This window comes from Cervus elaphus, chromosome 19, assembly GCF_910594005.1.
Source record: "Cervus elaphus chromosome 19, mCerEla1.1, whole genome shotgun sequence".
Taxonomy (NCBI): Eukaryota; Metazoa; Chordata; class Mammalia; order Artiodactyla; family Cervidae; genus Cervus; species Cervus elaphus.
This window is the reverse complement of record NC_057833.1, coordinates 36,695,249-36,714,244: the sequence shown is the minus strand read 5'-3', so window position 1 is coordinate 36,714,244 and position 18,996 is coordinate 36,695,249.

Below are 18,996 nucleotides of genomic sequence, written 5' to 3'. Positions count from 1 at the left end.
GGACTGAGGAAAGGATGTGTGAGCCTTCCACACCCCCCCCCCACCCCCGCCACCCCCGAGAACAAAACTCCAGAATACCAGCCACTTGACATGTATTCTTATTTAATCTCACAGCAATCCAATGGGGTTGTAGAAATTGTTATTATTATTGGTTCATAAATGAGGAAACAGGCTTCTGAGAAGTTATAGCCAATTGCCCAAGGACGGACACGACTAGAAAGTCGCAGCGCTGGAATGAACTCCACAGGGTTCAAGGCCCTGCCCTACCCCCTCACTACGTTCCTCCAGCCAGGCTACCCTTCCCTCTTCTCCCCCATCCTCTTCTTCTGTCCTCCTGGGCTCCTACCACCGGAGAGGAATGGGGCCACACACCTGTGGCCTTGGCAAGGGGGGAGGGGTTGGGGAACAGCCTGGTGCCAAGGGTGCGGCCAACTTGGCAACAGCTCCAGGCTAAATGTGCGGGATGGGGCTGGGCAGGCATGTGCCTGGGTTGAATCTGAGCTGAAAGAATGTTCCTGTTGCCCCTGCCCCAGAGGTGGGGCTCCCTGCTCAGAATAGAACCAAGCAAGTTAGAGCTAGAAGGGGCCTTCAAGATGATCTGATCCAACCCTCCTGTTTGACAGATGCAGCTGAGCCCGAGAGGTGGTGTGTCCTCCCCAAGATCACATGGCTCGTTGGTGGCAGAGCAAGAATGAGAGTTCAGGAATTGCCCTTCACGGAGTGCCTCCTTGGCGTCGCACACTGGAATAGCTCTGCACACACGATCTTCAGCAACACTAATAGTGGAGATTATCACCTTCCTTCTGGAGATGAGGAAGCTGAGGCTTGGGGGAGCTAAGGGTGCTCAAGGTCTCCCATCTAGAACTTGCCAGAGCTAGTTTTGAACCCAGATCTTCCTAAAAACTTCCCTTTCCACACTCCCAGAATATTGGGGCTAAGGAGTGGGGATTGAGGGCTAGAGAGGGTGTTATGAGTTCAACAGCTCTAAGAACACAGGGGAATGGGACACAGGCTGGGAAAAGTCCCTTCCTGTGACTTTAGTCTTGATTGGCTCTCCATACCTCCCTGAGTGGCCCAAATACTGAGGTCCTTCAAGAATTCCCTTTCTTTCTGGGTTTTGAGGGTCTGGAGATTTAAGAGAAGATGGCACAGATTCCCCCTGATTTCCTACCCCTGGAGGGGGGGGGGTGGGGGACAGACAGTTTGAGTACAGGCAGGTGATGATGCCCTAGAGTTTAGCCACCACATCCCAGAGCCACACCTGGCTTCTCAGGGGCCACCAACAATGCCATCCCACCCAGCTCCATAGACAGACTCCAAAGCTTCATCCTCATACCTCTCTCCCTTCCTAACCTCCTTCCATGGCCTGCCCTACCTCTTCTTAGCTTTCCACTGCCTCCAATTCACTCATTCATCCATAAATATCTTCAACAAAAATTTGTCAAGTGTGGACTATGTGCCAGCATTGTGCCAGGCACTGGGGCTACAGCAGAAAGCAGACTACCCTTTGGAGCTTGCAGTCTAGCCAGAAGACAGAATTAACCAAAGAGACATGTAAATAAATTTAAAATTACAAATTGGTGTTAAGAAGGAGAGTACAGGGTGTTTTGAGAAGTTATAACAATAAGAGGTCTATTTGTATGGGAAGATTATTGAGACAATAGAAACTCAAAATGATTATTACTGATAATTACCCAAACAGGAGGGCTGAGGTAGTCATGCCCCCAGAGCACCTGCAGTCCTGGGGTGGGTCTCCAGTCCTTCCCCAGCAGCGACTAGCCAGTATGTCCCTGAGGGCCCAGCTGATGTGGATGGGGGTAGAATGATTACATGGTGGCCCCAATACTGAGCATCCCCTCTGCCACCCAGCTTACACTGAGGGGGTGCCCAGTCCAGAGGTGAGGGGGTGAGGCAGCTGGGGGCAGGGGTGGGTTGGGTCTGGACTAGGGGACAGTGTGCCCAGCTGATGGGGGTGTAAGCTTCTGGCATCACTCCAGAGAAAAATCCCTGCACTACCTTCTAACCTGGTTAGTTAGGAAAAGGAGTACGTCAAGGCTGTATATTGTCACCCTGCTTATTTAACTTATATGCAGAGTACATCATGAGAAACGCTGGGCTGGATGAAGTACAAGCTGGAATCAAGATTGCTGGGAGAAATATCAGTAACCTCAGATATGCAGATGACACCACATTTATGGCAGAAAGCAAAGAACTAAAGAGCCTCTTGATGAAAGTGAAAGAGGAGAGTGAAAAAGCTGGCTTAAAGCTCAACATTCAGAAAATTAAGGTCATGGCATCTGGTCCCATAACTTCATGGCAAATAGAGGGGGAAACTGGAAACAGTGGCAGACTTTATTTTTGGGGGCTCCAAAATCACTGCAGGTGGTGACTGCAGCCATGAAATTAAAAGCTGCTTACTCCTTGGAAGGAAAGTTATGACCAACCTAGACAGCATATTAGAAGGCAGAGACGTTACTTTGCCAACAAAGGTACATCTAGTCAAAGCTATGGTTTTTCCAGTGGTCATGTATGGATGTGAGAGTTGGACTATAAAGAAAGCTGAGCACTGAAGAATCGATGCTTTTGAACTGTGGTGTTGGAGAAGACTCTTGAGAGTCCCTTGGACTAACTGCAAGGAGATCCAACCAGTGCATCCTAAAGGAGATCAGTCCTGAGTGTTCATTGGAAGGACTGATGTTGAAGCTGAAACTCCAATACTTTGGCCACTTGATGCAAAGAGCTGACTCATTTGAAAAGACCCTGATGCTGGGAAAGACTGAAGGCAGGAGGAGAAGGGGACGACAGAGGATGAGATGGCTGGATGGCATCACCAACTCAATGGACATGAGTTTGGGTAAACTCCGGGAGTTGGTGATGGACAGGGATGCCTGGCGTGCTGTGGTCCATGGGGTTGCAAAGAGTCAGACACGACTGAGCGACTGAACTGAACTGAACTGAACCTTCTAACCAGGTCCTGCATACACACTTAGGTTTGTGCACTCTTGCACTCTCCCTGACACCTTAGGGACAGACTGGGACCAACCCATGAAAAGTGTTGTAGAGTGGGATGGGCCTTGCCTTCAGGTCAGACAGCCTTGGGCTCAAACCCCACTTCAGCAGGTTCCTGACCAAGTGATCCTCAGGCAAGGCTCTTGGGACCCTTGAGCCTCCTGTCCCCTCTCTGTTCCAGGAGAGAACAAGAGCCTAGCCATGTATGGCTGTGCTTGAGCTCATGCATGAAAAGCGCTGAATATAGTGCCTGGCCCCATGGTTCACCATTAATAAATAACGACTGTCACTCTGATTATATAACATGATAATTAATATATAATGGTAATTAAAGAAACCTCACTCCTGCCCTCTGGGCTCCCACCTGGTTCCCTGAGCCTCTCTAGGAGGTTACTCCCATGGTCGACCTTCTGTGAGAAGGAGTTTTACAGGTCTGTGAAAGTCATCTCGGCAACCCCAGAACCTCTTGAAGTCAAGGCCGGACTCACCCGAGGTGCCCAGCATTGACTGGGGCGGTGGGGGGGGGGCTCTGGGGAGAGGTGGGGAAGCAGCTGGGAGACGCCCACATATGCACCTCCTGGCTCTGAACTCTAGGCTCCTGAGCACAAGGTGGGCTGTCCCACCTTACTGGGTAGGCCCGGCCCCACTCTACATTCCTCACAGGCTGGAGGCCAGTTTGGAAAGGCCTGGCCCAGTTGAACCCCCCAGCCAGCCGGGCAGAGTCACAGCCACAGCCACCGTAGCTGCTTCAGCCGCTGCAGGAGAAATGCACACCTGGAACCCATTAGGCCCGGCCAGGAGCTTGTTCCCTTTCTGCATAAACTGAGTGAAGGGTTTGTTTTGACTGCTTTAAATTGTACAGATTTTAGGGCCTGAGAATTGGAAGCCCCCAGTGCTCTGATGGACAAACAGACCACTAGACAGAGGGCTGAGGCAGCAGGAAGCGAGTCCAATCTGGTTCTGGTTCCTTGTCACTGTCTCTGATCAGCTGGGCTTCCAGTAACGATACAGCCACACTCCATGGATGAGTGTGATGCTTGCTCAGGTGTCTTAGCTCCCCAGCAACCCCCAAAGTAGCATGAGCGGCCCTGACTTCTAGATGAGGAGGGGCAGTGACTTGCCCAAGGTCACTGGGCCAGTAAGTGGCAGGCCTGGATTCCATACCAAGCTTCTCTGAGGCCAAGACCAGTGAAGGTCTTTCCAAGGACCACCAAGATTGCAGTGGGGGTGGGGTGGAGCCCTGGGTAGGTGTCAGGAACTCCAGACACACAGAACTACAGTTGCTCAGACCCTCAGCCCAGCCAGAGGACAGGAGTCTGAACCTCTGCACTGGGCTCCTTCTCCCAAGTCACCAACTCCTGACCTCAACTGCCCCAGGCAGTGGTGCCCCCCAGGTCAGGGTCAGGTTGACCTTGGCGGGAGAGAGAGTCTGTGGGCCCTGGGCTGCTGCCAAAGCCTCACGAAATGAAAGGGAACCTTGTCCAGTCCCACACAAGGCCCATTCTCTGAGCATCTCGCGCCAGCCCAGCCCCCATGGACCAAGACCTGATCCCTCTTCGCCAACTATTCATAGACTCGTGGAAGAGCATCCGTTGCCAGGGGCAGAGCCCTTAGAAGTCCCCAGGCCCAGCCCATAAAGTTTGCAGTTAGGGAAACTGAGGCCCTGGGAAAAGAAGGATTCCCTCATTAGTTAATGGCGAGCAAAGACTCAAACCCTGTCCCTTACTTCCCAGGCCTAAACATTTTCCCCAGGATCTAGGCCTCACCCTAAACAAGCAGCCTGCCTTGTCTCCCTCCCTCACAGAGACATCCCAGCTGTGCTCCCCAACCCCTCCTCACTTCCACACAGGGACCAGCCTTGAAGGCTTGTCAGATGCTCCATATCTAACTTCTCAATCATCTCAACCACCCAACCTGGAAGGGGCTACCTTGTGAGCTGCCCAGTCCTTGGGAATGGTCAAGCAGAGCCTGGTTGCCTGCTCGTCATGCAGGTTGCCGAGTGGGGACCCTGCTGTCTGAGAAATGGTCTCTCGAGATAGTCCTAGCTGAGCTGGCTAGACTCCTTAGAGCTCGGGGGCGACTCATGTGAAGACGAGACCTCTCAAGAGCAGCGGGCCCAGCAGGCCAAAGTGCTCCCACGGCATGCCTGTACTGACTCCATCCTCCAGTGGAGAAGACAGATTTGTCAAGATTCTCTCTGAGAGCCTGTAAGCCAGCCCCTCACCTCCAGGCTTCCTTCTCCATGGAGAGTCCACACCTTCAGACATCGGAGGTCTGGTCCCTATAAGAGCCATTCAGTGAAGTCCAGGCCTTCTTAGGCCTCTGATTCCATCATGGTTCTCCTATCTTGGGGAGTGGACCCTTGGGGATGAATTGGGGTATGAAATCCCAGAGGAAGGCAGGGCCTCCTGGGAAAGGGGAACCCCCTCCCCTCCCAATTCTCCCCAAGCTGAGCCCTTGGCTTGGCCCAGTCCAGTGTGTCTGTTCAGACTCACGAGTAGAGACCTGGAGCGGCCTGGACCATTGCCTCCCCACTCCCTAACCATCCAAAAACACACTTTGTGGGTTTCCCTTGATGAAAGGGTCCTGACACCTGGAGAAGAAGGTGAGCCTGGGAGCAAGGAGGGGAGCTGAGGGTAGAAGGCAGGTTGGCCAAAGTGATTTTCCTGGGGAATAATCATATAATATAGTTGCAAAGAAAATACTACTTTCTAAGATATAAACATACTGCTATCCCTTGGCATTCTCACAGAGGCACATACTGTACGTCAAAAGTCGACCCTTTTTGCTGGTTGCAATGTCTCCATGTACCATATCAGGGATCTAGTTGAACCGGGTAAGGCCCAGGTCCAGTTGGGACTGAAGGGAAGCCCAAAGAGATCCCCAGGGGCTCTGACAGTAACCACAGTGGGGACTTCCCTGGTGGTCCAGTGGCTCAGAAACTGCATTCCCAATGCAGGGGGCCCAGGTTCAATCCCTGGTCAGGGAACTAGATCCCACATGCTGCAACTAAGAGTTCACATGCTGCAACTAAAGACCTAGTGCCCCCAAATAAATATTTTTTAAAAACACAGGGATCTGAATGGGGATGGAGTAAGGACCAGAAATAAGACATTGAGAGGAGTACCGAGAGAGGAAGGATTGAGAAAATGGCATTGTTTCTTTGCAGGAATAGGCCAGTGACCCGCAGGACTAAAGCTTAGGACAGCAGCTGATGTTTAAGAGCACGTGCTTGGCTGCACCGTGCTGGCGGCATCATCCTGCCAGAGCTGAGACCTTTGGTGATGGCCCATGAGGCACAGCCCTGAGTCCCTGTATCCTAAGTGGAGCAACGGGTCAGGAGGGCACCAGCCATGTCAGGATGGCTGGGGGAGGAGAAGCACAGAAATCTCAGGAGTCCTTGGAAATACTGAGGCGGGCAGGTTGCAAGGGTGTCTGTGTCACAGGTTTGGAGCTGGGGCCACTTGATAGTTATTCTTGGAAGGCTAAAACTTGTAGACACTCAAGAGGTGGACACAAAATAAACAACAGCCTTTAATGAAGAAACTGCCATCCCAAGCACTTAACATGCGTTGTCTTACTCACTGGTGTAACAGCCCCCGCCAGGGAGGCATTATGAGGCCATCTGACAGATACAGAAACTGAGGCTCTGAAAGGTTATGTGTTCAGCCCAAGATCACAGCTATCAAACAGCAGCACCTTGACTCTTTTAACTATTGTCGTGCCAGCTCCTGAGCAATATTCTTTGCTGCACGCAACGGCACCGAGAAGGGCTGGGGTGCGGTGTCAGGGCTTGGCAGAGTGGGGCCAGACCACTTCCCATGCCCATCACACACTCTCTCACATCTAGGAGACTGAGGGGCTTGGAGAGGTCAAACGCTTGTCTGAAATCACACCGTTCCGCGGGAGCTGAACCAGGCCAGAACTCAGGGCAATAAAAATGTTCTGAATAGCTGACCAGAGGGAAACCCCCATACCCATCAATCTGTCACAGCCACCCTGGTTCAGCTCCTGTACTTGTAACTTGTTTTCTCAGACCCCCTCCTACACACACACACACACACACACACACACACACACACCTGTTGTTTTGGGGGTTCTTGAGGCAGGGCCTCTGAGCAGGATGCTGCCCCTCATTTTGGCCTTTCCTCCCCCACAGCCCTTCAGATGGCTTGCATGCCCCCTCCCTGGCCCCAGCCCCCAAAGGACCCTGGGTCTCTGGTTTTTGTCAGGCCTGAGAGCTGGTGGGATTGATTTATGAGAGGAGCCCCTGCCCCCACCTCACCCTGAGCCCCTTGTCCTCCTCCCCTCTCCTCCTCCTCTTCCTCTTCCAACTCCTCCTCCCCTGCCTGACTGCCTGCTCAGTTTTCCACAGAGTCAGGATTTCCCTGGGGTGGGGGGCTCCAAGCCAAGAACAACACAAGACCGGTTCCCCCACCTCCCCTGCCCCTCCCATCCCCCTCCAGCTCACACACCCGCCACAGCAGCCCCCTCAGTCGAGAGGAGGGGTTGAGAAGAGAGGTCCAGGGCCCAGCCTGATCCCCAAAGGAGGAGCCAGAAGCTGAGGACCCTCCCATCCTGAGCCATGACTCCCCACCCCCACCCCGTCCCCCCCAGTTCCCTCAGAAGTACCTTTCTTCAAGGACTCCCTTTGGGGAGTTCACGGAGGAGAACTCTGGGAGTCCACACTGGGCTGGGGGGAAAACAGAGAATTCTGAGAGCTCTCTGAGGTGGGGTGGGGGGTACCCACACTCTGAGGCGGTAGGTCAGTGAAGACCCCCGGAATCTACACTGAGGGCAAAACAGCAAGGCATCCGGTGCCTCTGTTGGCCCTGGGAGGGGGCGGGCAGGGCAGAGAGGACTCCGAGACCGCCCCCCACACTGGAGGTGGTGGGGAGCAAGGTCTCTAGAAGGTGAGTGGGCTCAGGTAGGAATGGGGACGGGGATCCCCATCAGTCTCTGGTTCCCCCCCACAGGTTGGGACTTGAGTCACAGGGAGGAAGGAGATAGGGACAGAAAGTTTGACAAAGGCAGAGGCCCACCTGATGGGGGTAGTGTCGGAGGAGCAGCCTGCAGACTGACCCCAGGGTGGGGATCAGGCTAGCGGAGGGTCAGGGCAGAAAGGGGGCCGGGTCAGGGCTTTTGAGTCCGAGTCCTCCTTCCATCCCGTTCTCAGACTAGATTTTGGCCCTTGACTCTGGACCAGGAGGTATGGGGATGGGACGTTGAGGAAATTTGCTTCCTCCTGGAAAAGGGGTCCAAACACCCAGACCATGACGGGCAGACTGACAGGACCTCTCCCGAGAAGAGCGCTCCCTGGAGCTCCGCCCTGCGGGACAGGAAGCTGGCGCTGGAAGAGCTACTGTCCCGCCAGCCGGCCGCTCCCTCCCTCAGCCCGTCCCCAAGCCGCTCCCCCACCCCGCCCTCATCAGACGGGGCCTTCATGCCTCTCCAGGCGGTGTGAACCCGGGTGACCCCTCCAAGGTTGCCTCTTTCACACAGCAGCTCTTTGATGGGTCTCTGAAGGCCTTGGTTTTTCCTCACTGTGTGCCCCCGCCTTGCCCCGCAGTGAACCCCCTGTTGCCCACCCCTCCCCTTCTTTCAGACCCATGCCTGGTCCTGGCTCTGACTGGGGAGGAAAGGCCCTTCCCCAGACTTCCTAGGGCAGCTCTGCTCTGTGAGGGGCACCCCCAAGACACCTCCCCAGTTAGGACAAGGAATGAGAATCTGTTTTTTAAGTTACACCTCAAAGCCTTAAGCAATCCATTCCTTCGCGCCCTGGCTGAGAGCTCAGCCAAGTTCATCTGTGTACCCTCAGGCTTAGCACAGAGCAGGAGGCTTAAAAAGGGAAACAGAAATTTTGAATGAATACTCGGTAAGATGGGGAGTCACAGGGGCTCCTCTGCTTCAGAAGTAGAACAGGAGCAGGGACACAGCTGCCCCGTGCTGGTGAGTGGCAATGGTGGCCTAGCCCTGTCCCCTTCAGGAAGGGCGCAGGGGTGGCTGGGGCACCTGGCTTCTCCCTCCTGTGTCACAGCAAGCCTCCCAGGGGACGGCTGCCCCTTCTCCCCATCACAGCTCAGGCCTGGGCTCCTCCCTGGAACACACATCCGAATCCTGTCCAGCCCCTCCCCCCTCATTCGGGGGCCCAACCTCCTCCCCTCCCCCTGGTAACCCCCCTTCCCCTCAGGCCAAATCTGGCCAATTTGTTCTGAGACAGGGTTCTGGTTTCATAGCCTCATTTGAATGATTTCCAACCAGAATTCCTGCCTCCTCCTTTGCAAAGCTCTGCCCTCCCTTCCCCCAGCCTCCCTTCAGCCTGAGCGCCTGCCTCAGCCAAGGCCTGTGTGGAAGAAGGAATGAACCCCCACACACACTGACCCCTGGACCCTAACGCCCCTTCTCTGGGCACTCCCAGCCTCCACACAGCTTGCAGCCCCCAGAGGGAGACTGGTCACTCAGACCTCTGCCTCAGGCCTGAGAATGTGGGCGCCGAGACTCTGCCGGCTGTCCTTCCTGGGGCCTGGGTCACCCCACCTGTGCTGGGAGCAGAGGATGTTCTAGAGCTGAGCCCAGAGCCCAGCCCTGCCCTCGGTAGAACTTAGCTGCCAAACTAGATGCAAATCTCCATCTTACTAGCCACCCCTGCCTGCCTCAAACACGTTCTCTAGTTCCCTGGAGCAGGAAAGGCTGTGTTTCAGGTAGTGCAGCAGGAGTATCAGGAGGAAGCCGGCCCTGTGCACAGTTAGCCTTGTGAAAAAATCATAGGCAGCGCCCCCCTCCCCCAGCGTGCTGGTTCATGCTTCCTAACAGCCCTCACCAGCAGAAAGGTCAGGGGGAGATCCCATTCAACCCCCACCTTTCCCAAGACTTTGCTCTGACCCAGAGTCAGACCCCCACGATGTAGAAGGTCTCTTCCTCCAGGCCTTATACCTAGAAGGTAGGCAGAAAAGGTTTTCTTCCTTTGTTTGTTAAAAAAGGAGTTTGAGGCCCAGAGATGTTCAGTAATGTGTCTAATATCACAGCAGGACTTGAGCCCTGGCCACCTCCCGCCGAGGCTGAGTTGTCCACCACCGCACACTGCTGGGTCTGGGTCAGCCTGGAGGCCACTCTTCAGCCCAGGACACCTGGTCCTCATAGGGGCTGCTGATCAGCCATCTGCAAACCCCTATCCTGGGAGATGATCTTGGAGATGGGTCCAATAATCTGTTCTGCAGTTCAGGTGTGTCATTTCCTGAGCCCTCGGGTGGGAGCTGGTTTGGGTACTGCCCTGTTGGCAGATTCAGCATCTTCATTTTGCATATGCAGAACTAGGCTCATAGCACAGAGAGGCATGTCAAGCCACAGCCCTGGTGCTGAGCCAAACAGAAAAACACCCCAGTATTCCCTGTGCCACTGGAGCCTCCTGTCTCCTCTCCCAACCACTATCTTCAAGGGCCCCTCTCTAAGTACCACTCTTGTCAAGTGTCAGGTACCTAGGGTTCAAATACAGGCATGTGACCCTGGGTGAGTTACTTTCCTGAGACTGTAAAATGGTGTAATAACATGTTCCTCATAACCTCATAGGGTTGCGGTGGGTGTGAAAATACATAAAGTCTAACACAAGACATAATCATTCGCTTCTCCTCCCTTCATATATTCTGCCCAGTACAAGTCTAGTTTAGGAGGAGAAAGTGCCCCCAGCTGAGTCGGGTTCAGCTATTCAGTATTAGAGCTCTCTGTGAAACCCAAGGTAAGACGCCCAGCCTCTGTTCTTCCACCTGAAAACATGTCAACGTGGTGGAGATGAGATGAGACAAGAGAGGGGAAAGGAAGAACAGTGGGAAAGGGAAAAGGTATAAATCTCAGTTTCTGGCTTCCTTTGATCAACATGCTCCCCACACACTCACGGGCTGTGGGAGAAGGCCCATTCCTGGATCGGAGGGGGAATCCTCCCCCCTTCTATCCTTCCAGGGCCATTCTAGGGTCCCCATGACTCATCCCCTACAACAAGCAGCTCTTTTTTGTTCAGCATGGAGCAGGGTGCCCTGCCTGCTGGCGCCTGGCCCAGAGAAGGAGGCTCAGGGGCTGTGGGGCTGGTCTGGCTTCCTCAGGGGTTCCATGGCTAGATCCACTCCCACCTGTACCCCGATGCCACTGCTTTCTGCTCAGTCCTTGAAGATTCCCAAGGACCTGAGCTAATGGGGGCAGAAAGCAGGAGAAGGCTTCACCAGGAGGTTCCCATGAGGCTACGCTGGTTCCCCGAGGCCACGGGGACATTATATCCATCACATCAACTATCCCCCCAATCCTATACTTCTTCCTAAACAGACACAAAGCAGGGAGTCCTTAGCTTATCTTCCCCAGAAAAACTGAAAACTTTACACGTTATTACTTCTTGGAAGCATCTGTTACTGTGTGCTCCACATTTTCTTTGCATCAGCTTGTTTCATTTTCTCACTGACCGTGTGAAGCAGCTGCATTAGTTCCCCTGTGGTAGAGCTAAGGACTTCTAATTGAATGCCTTCAGAGATGGAGCCTGCTTCATTCTTTCTAGCCTGCCTGACCTGACTGCTATTCCAAAAATGCCTTCTCTACCTAAGGATAGATATGGCTGTCCTGCCAGCTCCAGAGAACCCTCCTTTCTCCCTAACACTGTGCCCCTAACACCTTCTGAGATGCCTGTTAGTTTCCCACTTTAATCTCAGCCTTCCATCCTTAGCATCTGCTTGTGTCCTGGGGCTCTGGGTAAGGCCTATTAAAGAGACCACACAGGGGACAGAGTGGGCAGCACCCACCACCCCCATCCTCCCCCTCAACCACCACTCGCCTTCTTTCTAGGCTGGTCATTTGGAAGGTGCTTTCCCTGGACATCAAGGCAGAAGACCAGGAAAGGAATCAGGGTTGCTGGAATCCATTCCAGGATGTCTCTGTACTGGGGGGTCAGCGGATGTGGGGAGGTGTTTAGGACCAAGCTTTGGTGCCTGGCTGTGGGTTTACAGAGGGTGGGTAAGGACAAGATATACTCCATACGCCAATGTGGAAGAAATGGCTAAGACAAGTCATAGCTACATGGAGGGAAAAGGATAGAGGCTATAATTTGTGGGTTTTTTTATTCTCTTTTATAGCCCCAAATACAAGAATTCATTCCTTTATCCATCCAACCATCTAAACATTCACTCATCCATCCAACCATCCAATCATCCAGCCATCTAATCATCTAATTTTCTGTCCATTCATGTATCCTTTCATCCATAGGCCCATTGTCTTATCAAGTCATCTTACCATTAATCCATCCTTCCATTCATCCATTCATTTATCTACTCATCCATCCATTCACCCATTCATCTGCCTAACAATCTTCTCATCTATGCTTTTGTATTCATTCATCTTTCCATTTCTCCTTCTATCCTTCTATCCACTCACCAACTCACCTATTCTTTCATCTCTTCACATATTCATTCGCCCATCCATCCATCCATCCATTCATTCTCTCATCCATACACCTGCTGCCTATCCTTTCATTCATCTTATTATTAATCCAGCCATATATTCATTTATCCATCCACCTACCTGTCATCCAGTTATTCAACTATTGATTCATACAGACATTCACTTATCTATTCACCTATCCATCCTGCCACTTATTTGCCACTTTTTTCCTTTACTCATTGATTCATTAATCCATAATTCATCCACTTGTTTCATGCATATATATGTATATATATATGTACTACATATTTTACTCCATCCATCAAAACATTTATCTATTCATTCATTTATATAGAAATAAATTAAATAACCTAATAACATTCTTAGCACAGTGCCTGGCACAGTAAGCATTCAGTAATGGCAATCAACAGTAGTTGATTTTATTATAAGATTTTATTTGAGAAGCAGAATAGTGTGGGAGTAAAATGCATCAACTTTGGATTTAGACTACCTGGATTCACATCTTAACTCTTCCTTCTACTTGATCTCGAACAAGTTATTTAACTTTTCTTAGTCAAGTTTTCCCAAGTGTAATGTGGAAATGGCAAGAGTACATTTCCATTGAGAGTTGGAAATGTTAAGTTGTCCTGAAGATTAAATTAATTACTAAATGTAGAGCACTTAGAAAAGTGCCTGGCACATAGTAAGCCCTCAACATACTACTCGGCGAAGGCACTGGCAACCCACTCCAGTACTCTTGGAAAATCCCATGGACAGAGGAGCCTGGTAGGCTGCAGTCCATGAGGTCACTAAGAGTCAGATGCGACTGACTGACTTCACTTTCATGCATTAGAAAAGGAAATGGCAACCCACTCCAGTGTTCTTGCCTGGAGAATCCCAGGGACGGAGGAGCCTGGTGGGCTGCTGTCTATGGGGTCACATAGAATCAGACACAACTGATGCAACGCAGCAGCAGCAGCAGCAACATACTACTATAATCATTCTTCCATCCTTCAGGCATTAATGAGCTTCTATCTTGTGCCAGACCCACATATATCTTCCTGGGAAATATGCGTCGTAAGGATGTGTTGCCTTCTTCAAGGAGCCCACATCCAGGGAGAAAAGACAAACAGATAATGCATGTCACAGAGCTCTCAGAGAGGCATGAAGGATGCCTAGGAGCAGTGAGGGGGCTTTCCCCACACACCCACCTCAACCTGTTTTCTCTTCTCTGTACTACTCTCTTGGGCAATCCTGCCCACGATCTAAACTTCATCCCTGGACTCCACGCTGTGCCTGGTACTCCAACTCAGACCTCTCTCCTGAGCTCCAGATCCATATATTCAATGGCTTACTGGGCACCTCTCTTGGAAAGCTTCAAACTGAGCCCATTGTTCTCATATCCTATTCTTCTTCCTGTACTCCTGAATCCATAAATGGTACCAAAGGATGCCTGACTGCCCAGTCCTCAGAATCTCCCAGGCTCAGACATCTACTGTTTTTCCCCTTCTGCACCCCTTCAGTCACTAAGCGTGTTGCTACTTACCTTTGCACCTATCCCTCACACCTATCTTCTCCTTGTCATCTCTGCAGCACCTTCTCACCCCATCTCCATCTAGGACTTACTATCCTCCACCTAGACTGTGGCCTCCTCCCCTGTCTACCTGCCACCATCTCTGTCTCCTCCAATACATCCCACACTGGCCTCACTTCACTTCCCAGACACTGTGATCATGATGTCATTCTCCCCTTCAAAATCCATCAGTGACACCTGGAATATCCCTATATCATCCTGTCACTTGCCTTTATATTCCCCTGGGCTGGAGGCTTCTTGAAGGCAGCGCACTTATCTCTGTTGCCTGCGGCTCAGTGCCTGGCAAGAATGCATTATTTTAGTCAAGTAGGAGGTAAGAATGGAATAAGGTGCAAGTGTGGGCTCAACTAGCGTAGGAAAGTCTACACAGCTGCTGCAGAGGGAATTTTATTGGAAATAAGCAAAACAAGAAAAACATGGTGGGATTGTCTGGGAGTGGGAATAGTACAGGCTGGGCTGGGAGAGACGTATACCCCAGAAGGCCCTCAGGTGGGGAGAAGAAGGGGTTTGGGAACCAAAGATTTTGAAACTAGGCAGAACAGGAGGAAGTGGTGGGAGCCTGGGGTATCAGACTTGCAGTCTGGAGGAGATAGCTAAGTGATATAACCAGGATCATAGCGTAGTCCGGTGTGCTGTACTAAGTGGAGGCCAGTTAGGAGGGAGGAGGAGGTCACTGTATGTGAGAGGTCAGCATCTGGGTGTGAAAGCCAAGAGGCTGGAGCCAAGAAGAGTCTGGTTGGCCAGGTACCAAGACCGAGAAGAAGCCTAACTGTGAACCTGAGGCTCAGAAAGGTCAAGGGAGGTGAGGTTGGGAGGAAGGTAGGACAAGGGAAGAGTGCAGTGGTGACTTCAAAAGTAGGTGGAGAGGATGTGGGAGGACCATGCTCAGGAGCGGTGCTGGGGTGGCTGAGTGGAAGGAGTGGTAGGCTTGTGGGAAGCAGAGGCTTCAGGGGAGAGCAGCCTCCTGTACCCCTACCCACGGTCCTGCAGACACACCCTTCCTGGTCCCCTCAGGCAAATGCCACCTCTTTCACTCACATGCCCCAAGTTCAATGCCCAGGGAAGGGAGAGGGGTTCAGGCAGGGTTGTCTCCTGCCTTTCTCCTTCTCCCTGTCAGGCCAAGACAAAGTGGGGAAGGGGGTCTTCCCCAGCCCCCAACAGTCAGGGTCAGGGCAGCCACCTCGGGGCTGATGTCACAGCAGGCCTCCAGCCAGATCTCGAGGCTGTTTTCATTCCTGCTCCATGAGACAGGAATAATTAATGAGAAACAGAGAGGGGCAGGGAGGCAACATGGAGGGACAGAGCTGCTTGCCTGTCAGACCCACCCCCCAAGGTGGAACCCTATACCATTCTTGGACTGCACTCCTGACAAGGGCCTTCAGCACCTGGGGGCCCAGATCTCCTCTTTCTTCCCCTTCCTTCTCTGAAGAAGGAACACTGAGGCAGCCCTTGCCCACGAGTGCAGACCCCCCTCCAGGGTAGGGGGGAAGGGGGGAAGAGGGTCACTCTAAAGTGGTCCAAGTGCACTTCTAGTTTCCCTTAGGCCCCCTTCCAAGGGATCTTGATGTAGTGAGAAGAACACAGAATCGTGGATGGGTTAAGTCTGATTCGGATCCAGGCTTTGCCCTTGACTGGCTCTGCGACCTCAACCAAGACACATCATCTCTCCCGTAGAATAGGGATAGAAGACAGCAGGTGCTCAGAAATGCTGTAGACAGATGTGCTGTGTGTAGCAGGGAACAGGCAGAGCAGAGGGCTACAGAAGTAGGAGAGGCGAGGATGCCTGAGTTGTAGAACTGCTGGGACCACATGCCCAAGACTAGCCAGCCCTCTGGGCTGTGAGAAATGGATGGCCTGACTGAGGAGGAATCATGACAAAGGGGAAGTCTTGGTCAGTGTCATCTGTCCATGACCCTGTTCCTTCCTCATCGTGACTTGGAATGGCCTCTGTGCCCTGCTCTTACCTAGCCCAGGACCTTTGTATATACTGCTCCCTACTCCCTTCTTGCTAACTGCAAACAGCCTTCAAGGCTTAATTCAAGCCTGGGTCCCTTCCTCCAGCCCCGGGTGCTTACCTAGTTGTAGTACTTACCCACCACTTGTATAGTTGGTTTATATATCAGTGTCCCCCTGTGAGCTGTGTCCCCCACACCTTAAGGGAGTGGGAGCTTAACCAGTTCATCCCCACACCCTCAGCTCCATACACTCGGGCTGGCCTATGGAAGGGTCCAGTGAAGGTATGTTGAATAAATGAAGTGAGGCAGGGACAGAGTGAATGAAGATATACTCAGAGTCAGATACCAAAAGGCTAAATAAAGGGACCTGGAGAGTAATGAGGGCCCCAGCTTCCTCTGAGGGCATTAGAGGATGCTCGGCCTTGCACTAGACTAGTTCAGGTCACTAGAGCTGGAATTCGATCCTGCACCAGTAACACTTACCTTGACTTGTAATTATATACATTTTTTTTTTGCATTATTATTTGAAGAGCATCTATACCCCTATTAGATTAAGCTCTTTGAAGCAGCATCTGTCTTTGTTCTTGTTCATCACAGTATCCTAGTGCCCAGCACAGTGCCTGACACACAACAAATATCCAGTAAATATTTGAAGAATGAATGAATATTGGAGGGAAAGAATCCCCTCCCGCCCCAAACACACCCAGGGTCAGTGCACTAAGGGGTCACATGCAGAAACCATGGTCCCTCAGCCACTTGCTGCATTCTCTACCCCATAGTGAGCTTCAGCATCCTCACCCTCATTGCTTTCAAACCACTGGGGCCCCAGTTGAACTATCCCAGGAAGTGGGACAGCCTGGGCTAAGCCTGCAGCAAAATGCCAATCATTCCCGTGGCTAGAATGGGGTTGGTGGATTCCCCACACCACCCCTTGGTTTACTGGATCCCAGCTATGCACCAAGCACTACTCGGCATTTTCCTATCTGTTCTTATATTTTATTCAAACGTCATATTAATAAAAATAGTAGCTGACATTTTTGAGTACTTACTATGATCCTGGCACACACTTTACATGTATTAACTGATTTCATGTTTGCAACAATCTCATGAGGTAGACATGATCACTACACCTTTTTATAGATGAGGACATGGAGGCACACAGAAGTCAACCTATCCAAGGTCAAAGAGTAAAAAGCTGGGCTTTGATCCCAGGTCTGCCTGTAGTCTAAATCTGCAGTCTAAATCTTCCCACTGCACTGCCCCAGGCGCCCCAGAACTCCGGATTCGAATTCAGGGTCTGGCCACCCAGGCTTAGATCTAATAGTTCCTGGTCCAGGACCCTCTCCCTGGGGCCACTGTGGAGGAGGGCGATACTGTGGGGGGGCCGAGTACAGCCTAGAGTAGCTTACCGTCTTTACCTGTCCCTACTCTCTGCCCTCAGGCACAGAGAGGGGCATGACATGGGTCATTTGGGGCTGCAACTGCCTCTCTGGGGCAGATGGGATGAGGGAGGTGAGGGGAAGCGGCCCCAACTCTAGGCTCAACACTCTCCCCCACCCACAGCCCTCTGGCTTCCCTTTTCAAGCACTAGCTTGGGAGATCAAATGTTCTGCCCCCAGGAGTGTGTAATTAATTAAGGAAGACTCTAACCAGATCAAGACCTCACTACCTCTCATTCTTCCCCTGCCCGCAGGAAAGCCAGACTCCTCCTGAGTATCCTCAAACTTCCTATGCCCTAACCACGCCCCTCGACATCACTGCTCAAGGACTGAGGACTCATCTCAGCTCCCAGTGAGACACGGGTTGATAGTAGGGTTAGGCGGCCCAGGTAGGAATGCACTGGGGGGAGGCGCCTTCTACGAAGGGGATGGCTTTTGTTCTCCCTTCTTTGCATCCCTTCCCCCACCTCTTCTCAATCTTGGGAAGCTCTTATAGTGTGTGGGCTGGGAGGTGGGGCCAGGCAGGGTATTGTAACTGGACGTAAGAACACGGGTAAGGACGTGATTTGGGGACATGGTGTGCTTGCAGGGAAGTAACAAATCCGGACACAAGTGAAGGGAGGTATGTGTCCCGTGCTGCACAAGGCACATTCAACAGAGTACTTTATGCCCCCTTCAAATCTTCGTCCTGGAGCGCACCCACCAAGTGCCCCTTCACTGTGCGGCTCCCAGACCCCACCCCTCCCTCGGCGTTCAAAGCCCATGGTCCCACTTTCTCTGCCTACCCACTGCGGGGATGCCCTACCTCTTCGGGCCGAGTCTCCATCCCAGAGTCCCGCTAAAATGATTAAAGTGAAGGAATAAGTGAGGGGGTCACTCCAGGAGACGCGGGCCACGGACCTTCCCCCATCCCGGGGCCTCGAGAGTAGGAAGACGACACTTGAGCAGGAGCTTGGAACACCCCCTCCCCTTTATCTGAGCCCTCAGCCCGGGAATGCGGCGCAGGACAGGATGCGCAGGACGCCACTCAACACCGCCTCCCCTCCTCTGGCCGCCCGCCACACCTCGCGCCGATGACAGCGGCGGCGCCTAGGTCCAAGGCGGCCTGGGTCCCCCACCTCGTCCCCTCTAGCCCCCGCCCTCGGCAGAGTTCCCAGCTAGGGAAGAGAGGAGGGCTCCGTCCCACTGGATCCCCGATGCCCGAGGCTTCCCTCTCAGCTCCCCCGCCCCCACCGCCCGGGGCCTGAGCCTCGCGGGGCGCCCCTCCCCCGGGCAGCCTCTGCAGCGCCGCTGGGCTCCGTGGGGGGAATACTAAGGAGCCGCGCTGCGGGTCCAGCCCCAGCGCGGGAGCGCGCGGCGAGGGGCGGAGCGGCCCCAGAACCGGCCCCAGCGCGGCCCCTGCCCCTCTCCCTGTCAGGCTTTGGGCTGGCGGGTCGAATGCCTCAACCTCCGCCTTGGACCAACTCCACTCTCGCCGGCCTGGTCTGCCTCCCGGGGTCTGGCCCCCTGCACCTGAAATAGCTGCCGGTTGCCTGCAGACCTTCAGCATCGCCAAACCCTAGCTACCGTCCCTACTTAGAATTCCGCT